The sequence below is a fragment of the Cicer arietinum genome, chromosome 5 (assembly GCF_000331145.2).
Source record: "Cicer arietinum cultivar CDC Frontier isolate Library 1 chromosome 5, Cicar.CDCFrontier_v2.0, whole genome shotgun sequence".
In the NCBI taxonomy this organism is placed as follows: Eukaryota; Viridiplantae; Streptophyta; class Magnoliopsida; order Fabales; family Fabaceae; genus Cicer; species Cicer arietinum.
This window is the reverse complement of record NC_021164.2, coordinates 58,135,644-58,156,073: the sequence shown is the minus strand read 5'-3', so window position 1 is coordinate 58,156,073 and position 20,430 is coordinate 58,135,644. Positions and strand designations below refer to the sequence as shown.

The following is a 20,430-nucleotide window of genomic DNA, read 5'->3' as shown; positions in this document are numbered from 1 at the left end:
TTAATTTTTCAAGAATTGTGTACATTCCAACTATTGTTCAGTTGATTTATTGTGCTAAAAAAATATGCATTGTAACAATAGATCTACCGATGGAAATTCGGAACTATCAAGACTTTATGAATTAAAAAAAGAAGAGCAAGTGACCTAATAAGAAGTGATAGAAATGAGACAAAATGTATGGTTTGTTGAATAGAACATTAATAATTGACATCGACATAAATTAAATAAATTAGATTTTTTTTTAATTATTTTGATATTGCAAATGAAATATAACAAAAAAATTATGTAACTAAATATTAGGCATAAAATGGAATATGCATTTTCGGTAGCTAGAAATCTCTTGTGGAAGAAGAAGTTGATCATGAAGGAGAAACATATACCAAAGTCAATTACTCAAATCAATATAAACATCAGTTGCATTTCATCAATTTTGTTATAATCAAATTGGAGATAAAGTTAACATAAACAATGATTCATGTCTCGAGATTGTGGTATGTGTCTCCTTGAATCTTTGTTCAACCAAGAAAAAAATAAAAGATATCTAAACTTACATTGGAAATGGTTATAGAATAAATTTACATTTAATAAATGATAAATATATAATTGAGAAACGTTTATTGCATTATGAGTTATTATAAATGTGTTTTTATTGTCGAATTTTTTTTGTTGATGAAATGAAATTGTGTAGTATATGAAGAATAGAAAGAGAATAAATTCTAGCTATGACAACTAAATAAATAAGTGAGGTGATACAAATAGAGTTATATGGTATAAAATATGATTAGGTGTCAAATGAACGATTTGAGAGTCTATTTTAATATATTATAATAGATTGAGTTTAATATTTTAATATATTATCAATGTAAAAGTTTTATAGTGTCGAAAAGTCACATTTTAATCTTTGATATTTGTGATTTTATAAGTAAAATATTTTTAATAATTTAATAATTATGATTGACTGATAATATAAAAAAAATTACACTATAAATATATATAAATTTAATCTTTAATTTATATATTTTATATATATTTATTTACTTACAATATAAAAAAATGAAAGAACAAAACTTACACAGTTCCCTTCTTTCTATTCCTATTGTTTTCATATAGAATAGTTTTAATTTCACATAGGATCTGGGCAAACTTAGCTTCGCCACCATTCAATTGCTTAATATATTCTGCAACACATTCTTAAAGATGCATGTTCACACAAGATGAGAAAGAATTAACAACCCATTTAATTAAAATCTATTAAAATAATTTTTTTAGAAATGTTAATATATTAATTTAGGGCTAAGAAATTTTAATTAAAATAGACGAGAATAAAAAGGTAATATAAGAAATGTCCAAATGTCAAAAAGGATAATTTCTTTCTTATTCTCACTTTTTATTCTTTTTGGGTAAAATATTCAATCATTCTATCATTTTTTTTCTTCTCTTTCTTGTAACCAGTTTGAAGGATAACGTAATTGTTATTGTTCATCATCTCCCTCAAAGCCTCAATTTCTCATTCTTTTTTAAAATCTCCAAAAATGTCAATTTACTTAACACCATCAGACATGTCCAGCAACCTTGCATGTCAGATTCAACTTCTCCAACTTCAAAAATCAAGCAAATTCGTGAAGTAGAAAAGGAATAAACCAACAAAAAGGATAATTTTGAGATGAAGTAAAGGTCACAGCTTGAAGATGAACTAGAACTTTTGGGACAACTTTTTCTTCAACTAATGAGAATTTTAAAAGATGTGAGTTTTGTTACATAACTTATTTTAGCATGAGGGTTATGGGAGTTTATTCACTTAAATCATTTCCTTCTTGTCATAAATTATTTTAGAGATTTTACAGGTTAGAATAACTTAGATGTGTGAGAAAAATAAATTTTTAACATACATGTGTTTTGAATCGGCACCAAAATAATTTTAAATTTCCATGCATGTTGTTTGTTTGTTGTATTAGTAATTTAGGAAATTTCTAAATTTTGAGAAAAGAATTGTAATTCGATGAGCAAGTTATGTCACTGAAGGCAAATGTGCATGCCTTGGATGCTCTGTTACCCTCACCGTTGTAGTTTTGCCTCTAGATATCATTCTATAATTTTGGGGGGTTTTTGCTTCTGGTTGTTTTTTCAAAAACCTAAGTATTTTTACCTCTGATAATTCTTTTTATATTGTTGTCTCTGGTTTAAAACTCGTGATTTTGGGCATTCTGCTTCTGATGATTAACTAACATTTCTGGACATGTTGCCTTTAATGCTATTTCTCAACTTTGAGTATTTATGCCTCTAGTTTCTCCTTTTGTTGTTTCCCTTCTGTTTGTTCCTCTAGACATGTATCATCTGATTCTTCCTCTGACCATGTTGTCTTTGGTCCATATATCCTTTGACCACGTTGTCTCTGGTCCATGTATCTTGTGACCACGCTGCCTCTGGTCCATGTATAATTTGATTAGAATCTACCTATCATCACACTGCTCTTGATTCACGTATCCTCTGAGCATGCTGACTCTGAATTTGTCTCTATTCATGACGCCTCTGATATGTTACTCCACAATGTGTTGTCTCTGGTCAAAAGTTCAGCCTTTGGCTAAATTTGTCTCTGGTTCCAGCTTCTAATTATGGACTTAGGATTTAATTTCCACTTGAATTTGAGTATATTGTTAAGTTGTTTATAATTATTATGTATGAAAAATGCATTGCATACATGACATAAAAAATGCATTGCATACAAAATATCTCAAGTTCAATACATTCTCATTAGTCAGATCATGCATGGGCTTATTCACGATGGGGTAGTTCAGGTTGTTCCAGACATGGTTCAACAAATAAAAGAGAACAATCAGGACGGTTGTTGGAGTTTGACCAGACCACCTTTACTACTCAGGACTCCATTATCTTGATGATCTACGTTGAGATAATTTGGCGACTTTTCTTTATTTACAAAGAAAATATTTTTGAGGACATGCATAGTTCTTTTTTTTTCCAGAATCATTATAAAAGAATGATTTCAGTTTAAGTTTTATAAAATGAAATTGAAGTTGAGAGCTTCAGCTTGAAATGCATCATAATTTCATGTTGTTATGCATATTTGTGAAAGAAATATTTTAAAACCACAATTCCCTTTATTTTCAGAACTCACTACGATTTTATCTCATTTTTTTTATTTTTTATGCATTAACAGTTTAAATTCCTATTTTGAATTTAGTGTTTTATTTTTTATTTGATATAACATGATGCATTAGGAAACAGATTTATAATTCCAGTACTATTGTTGTAATTTAATTAAATAGTTCATTAAATTGAATTGTAAATTATGTTGTTAAAATGTAATTACAAGTTATTTTAATTTATTTTTATTGAGATATATGGATTCAATTGTCAAATTCTAAATAATTGAAAATCAGTTTTACAAAGAGCATAATTGCATTGCATATAGGGTGAAATTTTTTCTAAGTCTGAATTTGTTGTGGTGATGTATTGGAAGATCAAATTCAGATTCAATTACAAATATAAGTCCCAATCTCCACCATCAATCTCAATCAATTCCCCAAATATTAATGCCAACGATAGCCATGTTGCCCATACATAATCAAAGCAAAATAAATGGCGTTAAGAAATAGATATGGGTGAAAATATGGATAAATAAGATGGATTTTGATTTGGATAGTAATCGATGGATCAAAACAATCTACTAATTCATTTATAATCAATCTTTAAAAATTTCAATTTAATTCATCCATCAAAAATAAAATCATTCAATCATATTTTCAATGATGGGTATCCATTTAATTACTTTCTTTAAACCATTTTCATAAATTAATTATAGTATCTGTTATTATTCCTAAAAATATTATTTTTAAAAAAATACAGTTTCTTTAGATGGAAAAATTCTGTTTTTTTATTATCTTAAAAAGCTGTTTTTGATTTTATTTTAAAAAATCAATGTTTTTTAAAATTTAGTAATTTAAAAATAAATTACTTATTTTAAAATTAATACAAAAACTGATTTTTGAAAAACTAATAAAAAATAATATTAATTAAAATCCAGTTTCGAACTTTAAAAAATATATTCTTTAAAATAATATTAATTAAAATTATTTTCATAAATCACTTATTCTAAATTATAAAAATAAAAATAAAAATAAAAAAATCTTAATTTATATAAAAAACAGTTTCTCCGATTGCCACCCTTTAAAATAGGCAGCCACCGTCATCACAATTTCTCCATTGGCACACACTCTCGAACCCCATCTAGGACTCAACTATTGTTGCCATTGTCACCGACAACGTCCCCAACAGGAACTATATATACAAGTTTTGAAGAAGAAAACGTGACATGGAACAAGTTGCGGATAGAAGAACAGTAGGGGAATAATATAAGGAACTATATGTACAAGTTTTGTCCAATATACAATCACTACTGATTTGCTTATATATTGCACAAATAAAAGGGAAAAGTGGGAGGGCTATTACGAATATATAAATTAGGAGTATTTGTCACAAACATAAAGTTAGATAGCTAAGAATTTTATCTTTTGGCATATAAATGAATTGTATCTTTAGCTTTTATATTTTCCTACTAAAATAGAAGATATGGCGCAACACAAATTTAACAAAACTTCCGCTTCTAGGATTACACGAGATTCATTACCTACATGACAACTCTACAAATTGTGTCTAGTAAGCTACTTGTAACCAGTGTGCTAGCTACAACAATGGTATGAAAACGTACGTACACATGCAAACTTAACTAGAAACTTGTCCATCTCCAGCAGCTTCCAAACAACAGACCTATAACTGCACTCAGTCAGCAGAACATACCAGAGTTATGTATCAGTATCGCAACATAAAAAAATATGCACGAGGAAACAATTAGATCGGGCAGAGGGCACGGGGGAAAATGCAGCAAAGAGAAAACACCCATACCCCCAAAGAAAAAACAAAACAGAGGATAAAAAATACCATATGGTACCTTGTAGGCTTTAGCAACAGTCATTAGTCAAATATGAGAGGCATCAGAAACTTCATCAATCATCCCATGCACTATCTGCTGCACCCTCTCTTTTAATGTTCGAGGCAGTAATCATAAATCTATACTTATCCTCAATGTTAATTGAAGCAGCTCCTGATCCAAGGTGTCTAGATAAAGCAATATTTGCTTCTTTATGTGCAGCTGCTGCTTCTTTCTCCTTCCTTCTGGCAACCTAGAATCCGATAGTAGAGAAAGTTAATTGCAAAGCACGCTATTGATATAACATCCAGAGCACAAATCTTAACACCTGCTTAGAATACTAATCTAGGCCAAGTACTAGTATAATATAATCAGTACAAGCCCGACCAACTAAAACTACCAAAACCAGAGTTCTAAAAAAATTAATTGTCTGTTTGTAGTTTTTCATTACAAATGGGGAGAAAAATTGAAGACTGACTCCTGTAAATCATATTCAAGGCGCATATTTAAGGAAATAGACCGTGAATATCCTAGCAGATCAGAAATAGTACCTTTCCAGTAGCGAATGCTACAGCATTCCCAGATTCAGCATCAGCTATTGCTTTCCTTATATTTGTCACAAGGAACTAAAGAAAAGAACCATATTAATGATTAAATCAAGAGAAAAAGCACATTTCAATTTTTTTTAGCCTTAAAGAAAAGGAGGATAACAAGTACCATGTCACGATCAGTGTAAAATGAAGTGGCTATGCCAGTTGACCCCGCACGTCCTGTCCTTCCAATCCGGTGTATATAATCTTCTGTGGTCTATAATTTAGAAAGTCATAACTGAAGCTTAAGGTATGCATTTGTCAAGGAAAATAAAATTGATTGAAAATTGCCAGGCAAATGAGATGCCAACCAACGAGCAGTAGCAGAACGGCAAACCACTAACTGCAGCTCCATACTTTTTCAAATAATATTTTCCTTGCGGATTATTACAGATAAAACTCTATAATCAGGTAGCTTGGGGTAGAATTTGCAGAAATACCTTTGGAAGATCAAGATTGATGACATGTGACACTCCTGTGACATCCAATCCCCGAGATGCAACATCGGTGGCAACCTGCATGATACAGTATCACTAATTAATATGGTCAGTGGATAAAGAATTCCAGACTTTATTTATTGTAGTTATGCAAAAATTGCGAAGAATCCAAACTTATAGCTAGAATTTCCTGAAGCAAAAAGGAATGCACAACATGAAATATCAAAATTCAAAGGACCATGTGTTACGCATACAGACAATGCAGTGCATGGTATGTCAAAGGTCTGTAGTGTTATTTGTCTTGTGCGTTACTAGCTGTTAGTGATAGTTAGATAGCTGGGTTGGGATAGCAAGAATAAATAAGGCATATCGCTTAAAATAAAAGGAAGGTTGAGAGAGACAGGCATCAAGTCATTTGAGAGATATTCCTTTGGGCTTTTAGGGAAGGGGGAGCAGACCATCGAAGTTCTTCACGTTAATAGCTGTATTCAGGTAATATTTCACCTTTTTTCTAAATAAATACATGATTTCTGTCAACTAGTATTAGAGCACAAAACACAGAGCTGTGAGTATGACTGTTTCGAGGATTCAGCAAGAAAGAAGACACGCATTCTTGAAGAACTTCCAGGGTCTGCTACTCCCTAGCCCGGAAGCTCAAATCTCTCTTTGATTACTAGATGCCTCTTCCTCTTATTTTTAGGCCTCAACCCTTCCTCCTATTCACACACAACATGCCTTATGTTTTGTAACTATCCGAACCCAACAAACTCTCACCAACAGCAACAGACAACTACCACTACAGACACTGATAGAGCAGAGGTAAGATAGAATTAGATGAAGAGAATTATTGTACTAATTGATAAGAAAACAGAAAATGATTCCAGAGCTAATGCTCCTCAGTTAAAGAAAACAATTCTCATACTGCCCAACCTCTAAGGTGTAACTGAAAAATAAAATAAAAAACCTCCAACTACCTCCCCACACACTCCTATTTATTAGTGGAATATTAACTCACTATGCCAGCTAGGCAATCACACTTTTCCTGCATTCCCTTTCTTATTCTTTCTCACATATACTCGCCATTGTTTAGGCCTCACCTCATCTCTATTAACTAAGAGATCCCCCTCATCACTTGTGGGACCCAACCCATTCCTACCAGACACCTAACATGGTACTTTAATGAGTTTAGTAAATTGATAAGTGGCATGTAGAGAAAATTCAGATTATAAAATCGATAATTTAAGCCAATATTTTTACTTCTTTTCCCTATTCGATGCAACAAAGTAATTTCATATAGCAAACATAGGGAATATAACAAGCCAAGGCTGGCTTCACTGTACTCTTCAAAAATGTTTTCATCATTGCAAAATATTCATCCAGAGCCATCAGTTGTGATGAGTCAAGACAAAATATTGCAGAGAACTACAAAACTTGCAAGGGTAAGAAAGAAAAGGAAGACAAATGATGTAATAATAAGGTTTGAGTACTGTGCTCTAGTAGTGTAGAGGAGATTACCAAAATGCTGGTGGAGCTACTCCGAAAATCATGCAACGCAGCCTCTCTTTCACTCTGACTGCGACCACCATGAAGGGAAACAGCAGATAATCCTTGAGCAACCAACGCTTCAGCAACTTCATCACACCTTGTCTACATGCACAGAAAAAATTATAAATGGAAATATCAATTTCCCGCAATCACACTTTTCCTGCATTCCCTTTCTTATTCTTTCTCACATATACTCGCCATTGTTTAGGCCTCACCTCATCTCTATTAACTAAGAGATCCCCCTCATCACTTGTGGGACCCAACCCATTCCTACCAGACACCTAACATGGTACTTTAATGAGTTTAGTAAATTGATAAGTGGCATGTAGAGAAAATTCAGATTATAAAATCGATAATTTAAGCCAATATTTTTACTTCTTTTCCCTATTCGATGCAACAAAGTAATTTCATATAGCAAACATAGGGAATATAACAAGCCAAGGCTGGCTTCACTGTACTCTTCAAAAATGTTTTCATCATTGCAAAATATTCATCCAGAGCCATCAGTTGTGATGAGTCAAGACAAAATATTGCAGAGAACTACAAAACTTGCAAGGGTAAGAAAGAAAAGGAAGACAAATGATGTAATAATAAGGTTTGAGTACTGTGCTCTAGTAGTGTAGAGGAGATTACCAAAATGCTGGTGGAGCTACTCCGAAAATCATGCAACGCAGCCTCTCTTTCACTCTGACTGCGACCACCATGAAGGGAAACAGCAGATAATCCTTGAGCAACCAACGCTTCAGCAACTTCATCACACCTTGTCTACATGCACAGAAAAAATTATAAATGGAAATATCAATTTCCCGACAGGCTGCTCAAATACTTTTTTCGCCACAAAAAAAGACCTACTTCAACTTCGACCCTGATGCATTCAAAAAAACAGAATACTTCTTGTATAATATGGATGAAAACAGAGAAATAGTGAAATACAACAAAAGAAATCATAATTTTGATAGAAAAAGACTCTAGCAGCCCACGCCTAAATGGCTTCCCTCACCAAAAATACCCTAGGTGATCCTCTCTCTCTATAACAGAATACTATCATGATACTCTTCCTTATTCCTTACAACTACCAATGTGTGGCATTCCCCCTCTCTCTCTCACCAGCTCAGCCCTACTATTTGTTGTTCTTACACCTCCTTCGGTAAACCTTCCAAACCTTGGCCCTGTTACCCAATATTTGTATCAGCTGGCCCAAATATTCCTCTTTATTTCTATCAGTCAGGCCCCTATCAAACTACCCACTTTTGACTTCTGGCATGTAAACATATAAATGACAAGACAAATGTAAATATGATACTATACATAGCATGAAAACAAAACAAAGTTACCTTTCTCTCAACAAACACAATTGTCAACGGAAATGGATGACCAGCCTTTTCAGCTTGTGATGCCTCCTCTACAAGCAAATCTAGAAGTCGATCAATCTACAAAAACATGATAAGATTTTAGAACAGAAACCAAAAGATTAAGAAAGATTAACTAAAAAATAATAAAAATGAAGAGTTACACAAAAAAAAATTATCCATCTTTCTCTCATTTTTCTCCATCATTTATTCACTTCCTCCCATCATTATCTCATTTTTCTCCATCATTATCGCTAACTCCTCTCATCTAATCTTGTTCTCTCTCCACCTCATTACTTTTATGCATACATGTTCTGTGTCAAGTATTTAAAAAATTTCATGCAACTAAATTGAGCAGAATACCACTTGCTCCAGAAACAATGGGAATGAAAACAAGAACTTCAGAGAAATAAAGAACAATCTTTCAGAAATGATGATAGCTGCAGATATTCAAGGAAACTTGAAACAAAATTGATAACATTTAATCCAGCATGTAACAAAATATTTCATTTGTTAGATTATTATATGTACCTTCTCACTTTCTGAAACCTTTACAAGAGTTTGTGAAACATTAGTCGTGGGGCTGCTCACTTTTCCCACCTTAACTTGCACGGGGTTAGCTAAGTACTCCTGAAAATTCAAAAAATGACCAGCGAACTTACATAGAATATTTCAACTGATTACAAAAAAAATATTCAAGAAAAAGAATGATACTTCAAAAGGATATTTTTTGGAATATCATTTTATTGTAAAGAAGAAAATTATGGGCAGAAAATATATCTAAAAAAGAAACAGTGATACTGCAATTATTAAACTTACATCTACAGTTCAAGATGCTATCATGCTACTATATTTTGGGGTCAAGAAGCAAGACTGCTTATTGTGAAAAGCAACTGATGAATGCTAGAATTATTTTCTATACACACTACAAGTCACTTAAAAATACCTACATTATTTTAACATGGCTCAAAGGAAAAAATAACGATTTTGAAAAACTGAGGAGTCAAGAACAAAGGAAAACTGACCTTTGATAATGCTTCGATCTCCACAGGCATAGTTGCACTAAACAGCAGTGTTTGATGCTTCTCTGGAAGATTTCTCATTATCTGAGGATGATATTAGAAAATGTAAATTTTCTTCAATAATCAAGACTGAACAGCTATTAATTTAACACAAGAATGTTATATTGCAGAAAAATCAAGTTTTATTTACCGCTTCTACATAAGATCATATATGTAATAATAAGACACAGATTTTCCAAGCCTTGCCGTCATAGTTTAGGTCATGAAAATTAAACTCATAAGAGGTACATAATACAGGCAAATAAAACTGATAAAAGATTGAATCGTACATTGAAAATGAAATTTCTAACTATACAATAGACGAAATTTTTAGTGCTGGACTTTGCTTTGGAACTGGTGACCTCATTTTGCTTATTTACAGAGATAATCACCAGAAAAATTCTTAAAGAAGTAAGGTGCTCATAAGTCATAACCAAAACATTTTGTTAGAGCATCATTAGTTCCAAGTTCAATGATGACAATAGGTGAAGTGAAGAGAAAAAGAGTGACATTGAAACAACTGAATTTGGAACCATTGTAAAGGAAAACATGAACAATACAATGAAGAAGTCGCATTATTTATCGTACATTAAGAATATAATTGTCTTCAAAATAAAGGAAAAGCTCACAAACTACAGAATAACTCCAACACTAACCTCTCTTATCTGTGGTTCAAAACCCATATCAAGCATTCTATCTGCCTCGTCTAGAACAACATAAGAAATTCTAGATAGGGAAGTGTTGCCTTGTTGTAAGTGATCAATGAATCTTCCAGGGGTGGCAACTGCTATTTCGACTCCTGCTCTTAGTTCAGACCTCTGTCATAGAGAGCAGAAAGAAAGCATACACAAAATCATGTTGCCGGAAAGAAAGCTTACACAAAATCCTAGTGTCCAAATTTTTACTTGGTTGAAAACTAAAAACACAGATTTATCCAATGGCAAAGGCAACCAAAAAATGACATCAAAGATTGCAAAAGCATAAACAGATTTAACACACAAGGACTTATATCATGGATGCTCTTTGACAATATTTAACAGATTTTTGTAATAATGCCGACAAGTCAAAAAATAGCCATCATTATTTTTAAACCAAACTATCATATAAACAGACACAAGAGAAAAATATTATGTTACATTTAATCACCTGCTTTTCAATGTTAGTTCCACCAACAACTATGGCAGTTTTTAATGACTCGAGAGATCTGCTAAAAGCTTGGACCTGCCAAAAGTCAAAACAATAAAAGGGGTGAATCATAGTTTCAGGCGTTACAAAAAATGCCAATCACAGAATTAAACAACCGATAATTCAAAGTAATATCAGCATAAAAAGAGAAGATGGCAACAAATAACTTTGAAGATTTGTATCCACAAAATAAAAATAAAATAATTCTAGATCATAAGGAGACAATAAGTAATCATATCCTTTCACCAATAAAATAAGAAAAGATCATGCCCCACAAGCACTATGTCGATAAAAGAATATGAATAACATTTGAAGATAGTGCTAAAAATATTTAGAGTGCTAACAACACACTCTCCAACACATTTTCTAACACATCCTCTTTGGTTGGTTAAAATTTACATCGGTCCCACCAAATCATGTGGGTCCCATATGAATAAAAGAGTGTTGTCAGCGCAATTATTTATAGCTTGCAAAGAAAATTAACATCTAAAATTGGAGAAATGAACAAGAAAAATTCTGCCTCACATAACCCACCACTCATCCACATAGAATTACATATATCACCTCTTTTTCTATTTGTTGAGCAAGTTCTCTAGTAGGAGCTAATACTAATGCCAGGGGACCATCTCCGCGCCGAATTGGAGTTTGAGCCAAGCAATGCTAAAAATAGGAAGGAAAAAAATAATAAATAACAAAGAAAAGGATGATAATTTACAATTGGTTGTTGTTCGCCTCACCACACGGTAATTAAAGCTATCATCAAAATGCTCAATCAAGCCTGCATGTATATAAAGTTCAGACCTGTATCATAGGAATCGTGAAAGCTGCAGTCTTTCCGCTACCAGTTTCAGCACAACCCAAAAGATCCCTTCCAGTGAGAGCAATAGGCATGGCCTGTGACTGGATAGAAGTCGGCCTGGTGTATTCATGATACGCAATATCCTTCATGATACTTGGATGCAAACACTGGTACAAAGAATTTCACAAAATTTACACACATCTGCAATAGTAGCTCAGTTTTTTTTTTTTCTGTTACACTAGCTCAAGCTCATCATAACCTATAACCAAAATAAATATGATAAAAAAATTGGAAATATTAAATACCATATCGTTAAACGATTCTATAGCTGCTGGTGCAGCAGGAGAGTCAGACGAAACAGTAACGTCAAGATTAAGCCGTATGCGAACCTCTTCAATCTGGATGTAACAAGCACTATAATTCAGCAACCAATATTTTTTTTATGTGATTATATAACAAGAGAGAACGTGTACTCACTGAAATAACACGATAGCAATACAAAAATATAAAGATAAAAGCTAGCAAGTTTAACTTTGAAAACAGAGATGATATAATGAGAACTCTAAAGGTACCCAAATCAAAAGAGAGACTATAGAGATGGCCATCAATGGTGTGGCGATTCTATCCGTCTAAGGCTCTAAGTGGAGTCACAATCCATTTCCCCTGCAACCAAAAATTACCTCTAGCCTTCTTATTCACTAAATTACAAAGCCTACAGCCAAAATAGAAAACTCCACAATAATACAATATTATCCTACACATCCAAATCAAACAATGACAAAAAACCCTTCAAACTTCAACCTAGTGAAAAAGACACCATTTCTCTATTTTTCATAGTTGCAGCCATTACACCTACAATAAGCTCAAGGCCAGTAATCATATTCTCATTTCAAGTAAACCAAAACTTCACATTCAACTAAACCCCACCTCATTCAAATACAACTTCACTCTATAAACAAAACAAAAAATAAAAACAATGTCCAGTGTCCACCACTCTCATCTCATATAAAAAAAAAATCAATTAAGTGTAACACCAAGGAGACACATGAAATTAAAATCAGCTCAAAAAAATTAAAAGCAAGAAAGAAAAACCCTAACTATATGAATTGAATTTTTCTTGAAAAAGACACTCATTCATTCCTCTAAACAAAAACCTCGAAATGAAAACAGTCATTCAGTTAAGAGGCTAAAAAAACAAAAAGAATAAGAAATGGAAAATGGAAAAGGAGAAAAAAGCGGGAAATAAAGATTGGAGTGGAACCTGGTCAGGGTTCATGCGAGAAACGCGTTCAGAAGGTTGCCACTTAGGGAAGACGGTGTCAGGGACGGCGAGAATGCGAGAAGAGGGAGGAGCGGCGGAGGTACGGCGAGAGGCATTGGAAAAAGAGGGAGTGTTGTTGTTGGAGTGAGAATGAGAGTGTGATGATGAAAATGCGAGGTTGGTGTTGTGATGGTGGTTGTCTAGGGTTGAAGATGATGAAGGTCTAGTGGTGGTAGCCACCGTGGTTGAGGTTGCGTTTCTCAAGTGTGGAGGCACATACGACATCGTTTTGGTTTATCCTTTTTAGCTCTCGAGGTTTTTCTCACAATATAATAACAGAATGGATTAATACAAGAACTCACTGGGGAAGTAGAGTATCCTGATAACGATGTTGATAATAACAACGACGATGAGTACACAAAATTTAATTTTATTTAATTTAGTAGAAAATATAAATGCCTCATATAATATGTTTGTAAAAAAAAAAATATCTGATGAGTAATAAGTTCTTTTATAGTGCATAAGGTTATAACTTTAGCTAATAAATTAGTTGACAATGACTAGTAGATAAATTAGTTGATATGAATATATCTCGATCATTTTTTAAAACTTTCATATTTTATGGTTGGTCTATAACTCTTTTAATTAAATGGTTTCAAAACTCCAACTACAAGGCCCCCAACTCATTATATTAAACTTTTAAGGTTCTTGTGAGTTATATGATTTGTTAAGTTCAAACAAAAAAATATTATTTGTGACATATAAATAAATTACACTTTGAAGAACACATTATACATATTATATTATATTATTCTTTTGTTTTCTCGAATTCTATCTTAAAGGTTCTATTTCTTCTTATTAATATCTACTTCTTCTCGTGATTATATTCTTTCGAAAAAGTTTTATTTTATGTCAATCTTTTATTTTTACATACAAATTTTATTGAGAAATTTTATCTTATCTAATTGTCATATTTTCTTTGTTTATTTTTGTTAAATTCCATAATAATTTTGCATTAAAACCATCTACGAATGATTTTTCTTAATTACTGTTTATGAAGATCATATGTGATATAGTTTCTAAAAAACTATAAAGTAAAATAAAAAAAATTAAAACATCCTTAAATGATTGCGCAGAAAATGAGTTATTTTTTTATAATCGTTGATGAAGATCATTGTGATATAGTTCCTGAATAACTAGTATTCAAGTATCTCTATATAATTTAGGGATGACAATGGGTAGGGTTTGGGTAGGGTACTATAGTACCCGTCCCCATACCCGCGATTTAAAAAAATAATCATACCCACGATTCATGAGAAATAAACATAAAAAGATCAGTGGTGTGCTAAACTTCTAGAAAACTTCATTTATGTTTTAACTTTCCCTTTTTATGTTGCCTCAATATTTGAACTAAAAAAAATAACAATGAACATATATGTTATACGATCAAACAAAATTACATGTGAGATTAAATCAAGATATATATAAATACATCTCCTAGATTCTAAATCTAATTATCTTAAATTTTCAAAATATTCTTATTGGATATAAATTGATATTAAATTCTATTTAAGAAAGTTATATATATATATATATATATATATATATATATATATATATATATATATATATATATATATATGTTAAGTGACAATATGTGTTACTAAATCATTTTTATGAAATTCTATATACAATTGTATTTTCATTTTTTGATTTAATTTATAGTTATTTAAATAAATATATGTAGATATGATTTATTGAGCTTTACTTGTTGAAGAAAGGTTTTTGTTCTCATTTATTTATATACAAATGGTCATCTTCGATATACGTATATGGTAATACAAATGGTAAATCAAGTCTTTTGAATTTATATATAAAGTTTTATTTAAAATATAAATTTTTGAAAGATGTGATTATTTATTATTGATTCAAAATGATTAGAACGATTGAAACACATATCATTGTAAATTTGAAGTTCACAAATTATATTAAAGTTTGTTGTTCGCAAAACCAGGTGGGACATCTCAAATCTATTGCGATATGAAAAATAGTTAAATTTTTATATGCCAAAATGTAATGAAGAGCCAGAAGATTATTCAATGAATTAGGTTTTGTGTATTATCAATTCCTAAATGGTGTCAAGTATGTTTGTTATCAACTCACAATCAGAAGTTCGTTAAATTTTTATTCTAACTAATTTGACTAAGAGTCAACTTTTATAAATATCTAGAAAGAATTTAGAAAGTATGGAAGGTATTGAATTTGATATTGAACATCATGAATGATATGTTCATACATAAAAGTGGACTTAAAGATCAATTTTTTAGACATCTAAAGTTAATTGCGTGACTAATATTTATGAAATCATAACTTCTAAATTTTACTTTGGGAACATGCAATTTGCACCAAGTCAACTGTTACTATAGTTCTCCCCTTAATTTACATTCAATTTTGAATTGATAATATAATATTCTCCATCTAAGAGATTTTGTAGATGTGTCATGTATGTTTTAATTTCTCCAACATAATGCACTAAGATGAGTTTGTAAAAGAATATTTGGAATACATATTGGATGTGAAATCACCCTTTATAATAGAGTACAGTGAGTCAATAAATTGGAGACTTGTTTACAAATGAATTTGTTTCCTATCATTTGATGGATTGTTATTCTCAATATTAGGAGGAGAGAATAAGCGATTGGAAATGGTTATTGAAATATATTAGTATATCATTTTGATCATCGTACAAACTAATGTGAAATAGAAGTTCAAAAGATAACTCATTTGCAAAGTTTAGAAAAACCAATTATCAGCGGCAAATATTCCAAGCAAAATTTAAGTCATTGATGGACAATGTATCATTGCAAACGAGTCTCATCCATGCATGAAGCATGATATATTTGTGGGTTCTAAAGATGAAAACCCTCAAACAATGAAAGAAGCTAATGGTTCAAATGATGTTATAAATATTTCAAAAGAGCAATTTGACATAATTAATTTTTAGTTTTAGCAGAACTTATCAAGTGTGTGAAATTTGTGAGAATATAGAGTTCTCAATAAATTATGTCATGAATCGAATACAGATGAACTAAAAGGACAATGAATTAAAGTCCATTAAATATTATAGATAAAGAAAAGTTGGAAAAAGAAATAGAAGTGGAATTAAGTCCGCTTTGCAAACTGAGAGGTTTTTGGACTTGAAGTTTGCACATCTGAAGATGTGAAGTTAATTAGATATTAATGATTTTCGCTAGAAAAAAAATGATGAAACATATATTCAAGTGTATTGGTAAAAAGTCTACAAATTGATTTTGAATAAACATATTCACCTGAAGTGAATTCAAAAACTTTTTCATACTTGATTAAGTTTAGTAGCCATGAAAGACTCAATTTATATGAAAGTCATGTTCGAATTTGTGCAACTCACTTGGTAGTAATGATTATATGAAACTTCCTAAAGAATTTAATTTTTGTGAGACATAAAATTTAAACTATTGAATAGATTACTTAATCAAAATGAATAAGTCTTTGTATGTGCTCAAAAATCTAGATGCACATTGTGTAATATTGTTTGTGAGTATTTTCTTATTGAGGAATATGAAAGTGACATCATTTGAAATAGTTTGAGATAAAATATCAAGCAAAGATAAAGATTTGTTTGAGATTACAAAATAAGTATTTGAATAATATTTTTATGAATTATGAAGCTCACATAGCAAGAACTCTAAAATGGTGATATATGGACAAGTCAAATCAATTGTGCAAATTGATTATTGTAAGGTCTCCAATTGTAAACAAATATATTTTTAGAGCTCGAGAAAATGATGAAGAACTAATTGATCCTAAAGTGTCATATTTTAGTTCAATTGAGGAAACTAATGTACCTTACTAATTATACATATTATGGTATATTATTTGTTGTCAATTCATCATCGAACATTTAATTTGTTACCTTATAATCAAAGCAACAATCCTTTATGAAGATAATATTACGTGGATTTCTCTCATGATCTTCAAAAAATAGGTGATTCGAATATATTCGTTTGTGTGATAATCTTGCATACCTTTTACAAAGTCACTCCCTAGTAAAACTTTTTTAGATGTTGATACTAAAGATTGGTCATTATCGTTGCAAAGATGATTATTCAGCTGAAAGGGAGAAATGAATATGTGCTGCACTACTTTTTCCTTCACCATGGTTTTGTCCCATTGAGTTTTCTGTTAAGGTTTTTAACTAGACAATTCTCTCATAAAAAATACTCTACTTTTTTTCCTTCACTTGATTTTTTCCCACATAGTTTTCTTAGTAAAGTTTTAATCAGACATATCCTTAATGGACACCCAAGATGGAGTATTATGAATATTTGTGGATGTTCATTTTCCTTAAACTTTCATATTCCATAGTTGATCTATAACTCTTATGATTAAATGACTTTTAAACTTTGATATTGCTCCTTAACTTCATATGTTAATAACATATTATATTAGAGAAATGTATTTGTAAGTTATATGAATTGTGACCTATAAATAGAAATGTATAATTGTAAAGTTCACTCTTTAAAGAATACAATACAAATATTAGATTATATTATATTGTTATCTTTTTCTCGCCTCTTTTATATTTCTGTTCTCATTTAATTAAGTTTGTAAGAAGATTAAATTTGAAATATTTGTTAAAATTAATATTGAACTAATTAATAAGTATAAAATGACATAAAAATTCATTTTTTATTTAATATTTAAACTTTTTAAATTAAGATAATAAAAGGGAGCATAAGAAGAAAAAGAAACAAAATGTATGAATTAAAAGTTCAAATGTTAGTTGAAATGCATTTTAAAAAATGTTATAAGCTTTGAGAAAAAAAAACTTTATAATTTTATGAGAGAGTGAGAATCACCAAACAATTATATTTTGATCATTAAGCATGAAAAATATGTTAACAATAATAGGATTATAGAGTTCAAGACGAAGTTAGAACTTGATATAAAAGAAATTTATCTAGAATGTTTTATATTAATTGATTAAAAATACTAAAATAATGAATTCAACATGTCTATTTATAAAACAAAGTTTAAACTTAAACATCTAAATCTAATCAACTAACAAACCAAATAACTAATATGTTAAACTAGTAACTAAAATTCATAATCTTAATAGAAAGTCTTTTATTTTATCTCCTTCACTCTTATTTAATCTAACTCTCTCAATTGTTTTTTTAAGTTTAAATATATTTTTAATATTAATATATATAAAATTAATGTTTTTATATATCTGTATATTCTATTTTTTTTAAAGTACTTTATGTAACTTTTGATTTAAAAAATTAATGATGTGGTTAATTCTGGATGATTGTATTTATATTGCCGACTAGACACTTTTGAACCCAAAACCTAGAAAGCTTCTCCTTTCCCCTTTCTTTGACCTAGCCGCATGCCATCTTCTCAAGGTCGTAGAGCCGCCGTCCAACATCATATGGCCGTGTCCCCACCACCATCGTACACCTTCACCGAGTTCTACCTTTTGACAATCACCTTCTCGTCTATTTGCCGGCCACTGAACCTTTTTTTTTGTTAGGAATCCAAACCAATTTTCGTCTTCCCCTTGATAGTTCTGCTTGTATGGTGAAAACACACAAAAATTAACAATCGTGATTCATGCAAACTAATGGAACGGTATAGGCCGATTTAACATCTGCAATAAAAATTACATCGTATTCTTTATTTTCTATACTGATCACTTTAAAACTTTATAAAATTACTCTCATAATTAGATCTTTTTCTCCAAATTTTAAAATACTCTAGAATCGCGATATAGAAAATATATAAATATAAAATGAAATGTTAAAAGTAAAATTGTGATATATATAAAGGATATTTGTATGGATAAATTTGTGTATTTTTTTTTTCATTTAATGCAATAATTAAAAAAACAAAATTAAGTAATTAAAATAATTTATTTTTTAATTAATTTAATTACTTAACTTTTTTTAATTATTTAATTTAATTCTCTTGTCACATCAAAATGCAACATAACTTAACGGGTTTAAAATGAGAAGAAAAAAATTATAATGATAAAAATAGAGTGACGAAAATGAGAAAGACGCGAATTTATATAAATAAATCAAATATTTAAGTTTAAATTTACAAGATTAATATTAAAAAAAATTGAAAAAATAATAATAATCAATTGTGATAAGTTTGTGAAAACCAAATTATATAAGATAATTGTGGGTTGTGTGGTTTGATATATGTTAATTGATTGTGATGAATTCCGAATAATGGATGTAGTAGAATTGTGGTTATTGTGTTATCCTTGCCTAATGTGACATGTTATCTATACATATGATGTGTAGAGTTTTCGTGCATTAGGTGGATTGAAATTATACTTTTTTTTTTATTAAAGACTCAATTTTTAAGATTAGAACGATATTTTCAAAATATTTAAGACGGTCTTGAATATTAATAGTAATGTCATTTCATGGTTTTCTTCAAATGTGACTCTTTATTGTTGTTATTAGAATGATCGTCATAAGAGTTTTTATTATCCCCATTTTCAACTATAACACCATTAAGATTCAGATTACTACGTCATGCGATGATCCTTGACATGGAAGAAGGCCGATCTCGTCTTCATTTTTCCTCCTTTGTCTAAGTTATCCATCTTTTCGTCTTCCTATCAGTTCGAGCTTTTTGCAAAAAGTAATTGTGTGGCCAATGTGCTTGTATTAATTGCAAAAATCTAGTAATTTATTATACTTCACTCCCACATAAAATGCAAAGCCTTTTCTTTCGACTAAAACTTGGTCATGAAACTTTATAATAAGATCAACATCAACCAGAAGTTTGGTGTAATGGATGAAAAACCTTTCAAATATTGATTTATGGGTAGTATTATTCAAGCAAATAGGTGTACCTAAACTGCTAGCAATGACAAATATGATCTTGGGGTGCCAATACTCTTGTGTTAAACAAGTAATACCAACTTCAACTTGAGATTTTGTCTAATGTTGATAATTAGGGTTAAAATTGTTACAACATATTTATAAAACTAAGAGGAATTAAATTTGAGAAGAAGACGTTCTGAAGTTCAAACCAATAATCTATACATCAATATTTTTACGGTAGATTTCTATTTAGTAAAAAAAAAAAAGTAAATTTCTAATTTATTCTCTATTTATTTTAAAATGAAAATAATCTATATCACCGATCCCATTTACATTCCACTGCATCACACACACGTACTATAAATAATCTTCAA

General features: G+C 30.5%; 1 pseudogene; it reads right to left on the bottom strand.

Annotated features, from left to right (window-relative positions):
• Positions 1–4,505: 4,505 nt before the first annotated feature.
• Positions 4,506–13,587, bottom strand: LOC101507924 (DEAD-box ATP-dependent RNA helicase 20-like; annotated as a pseudogene).
• Between the last annotated feature and the right edge of the window lie 6,843 nt (positions 13,588–20,430).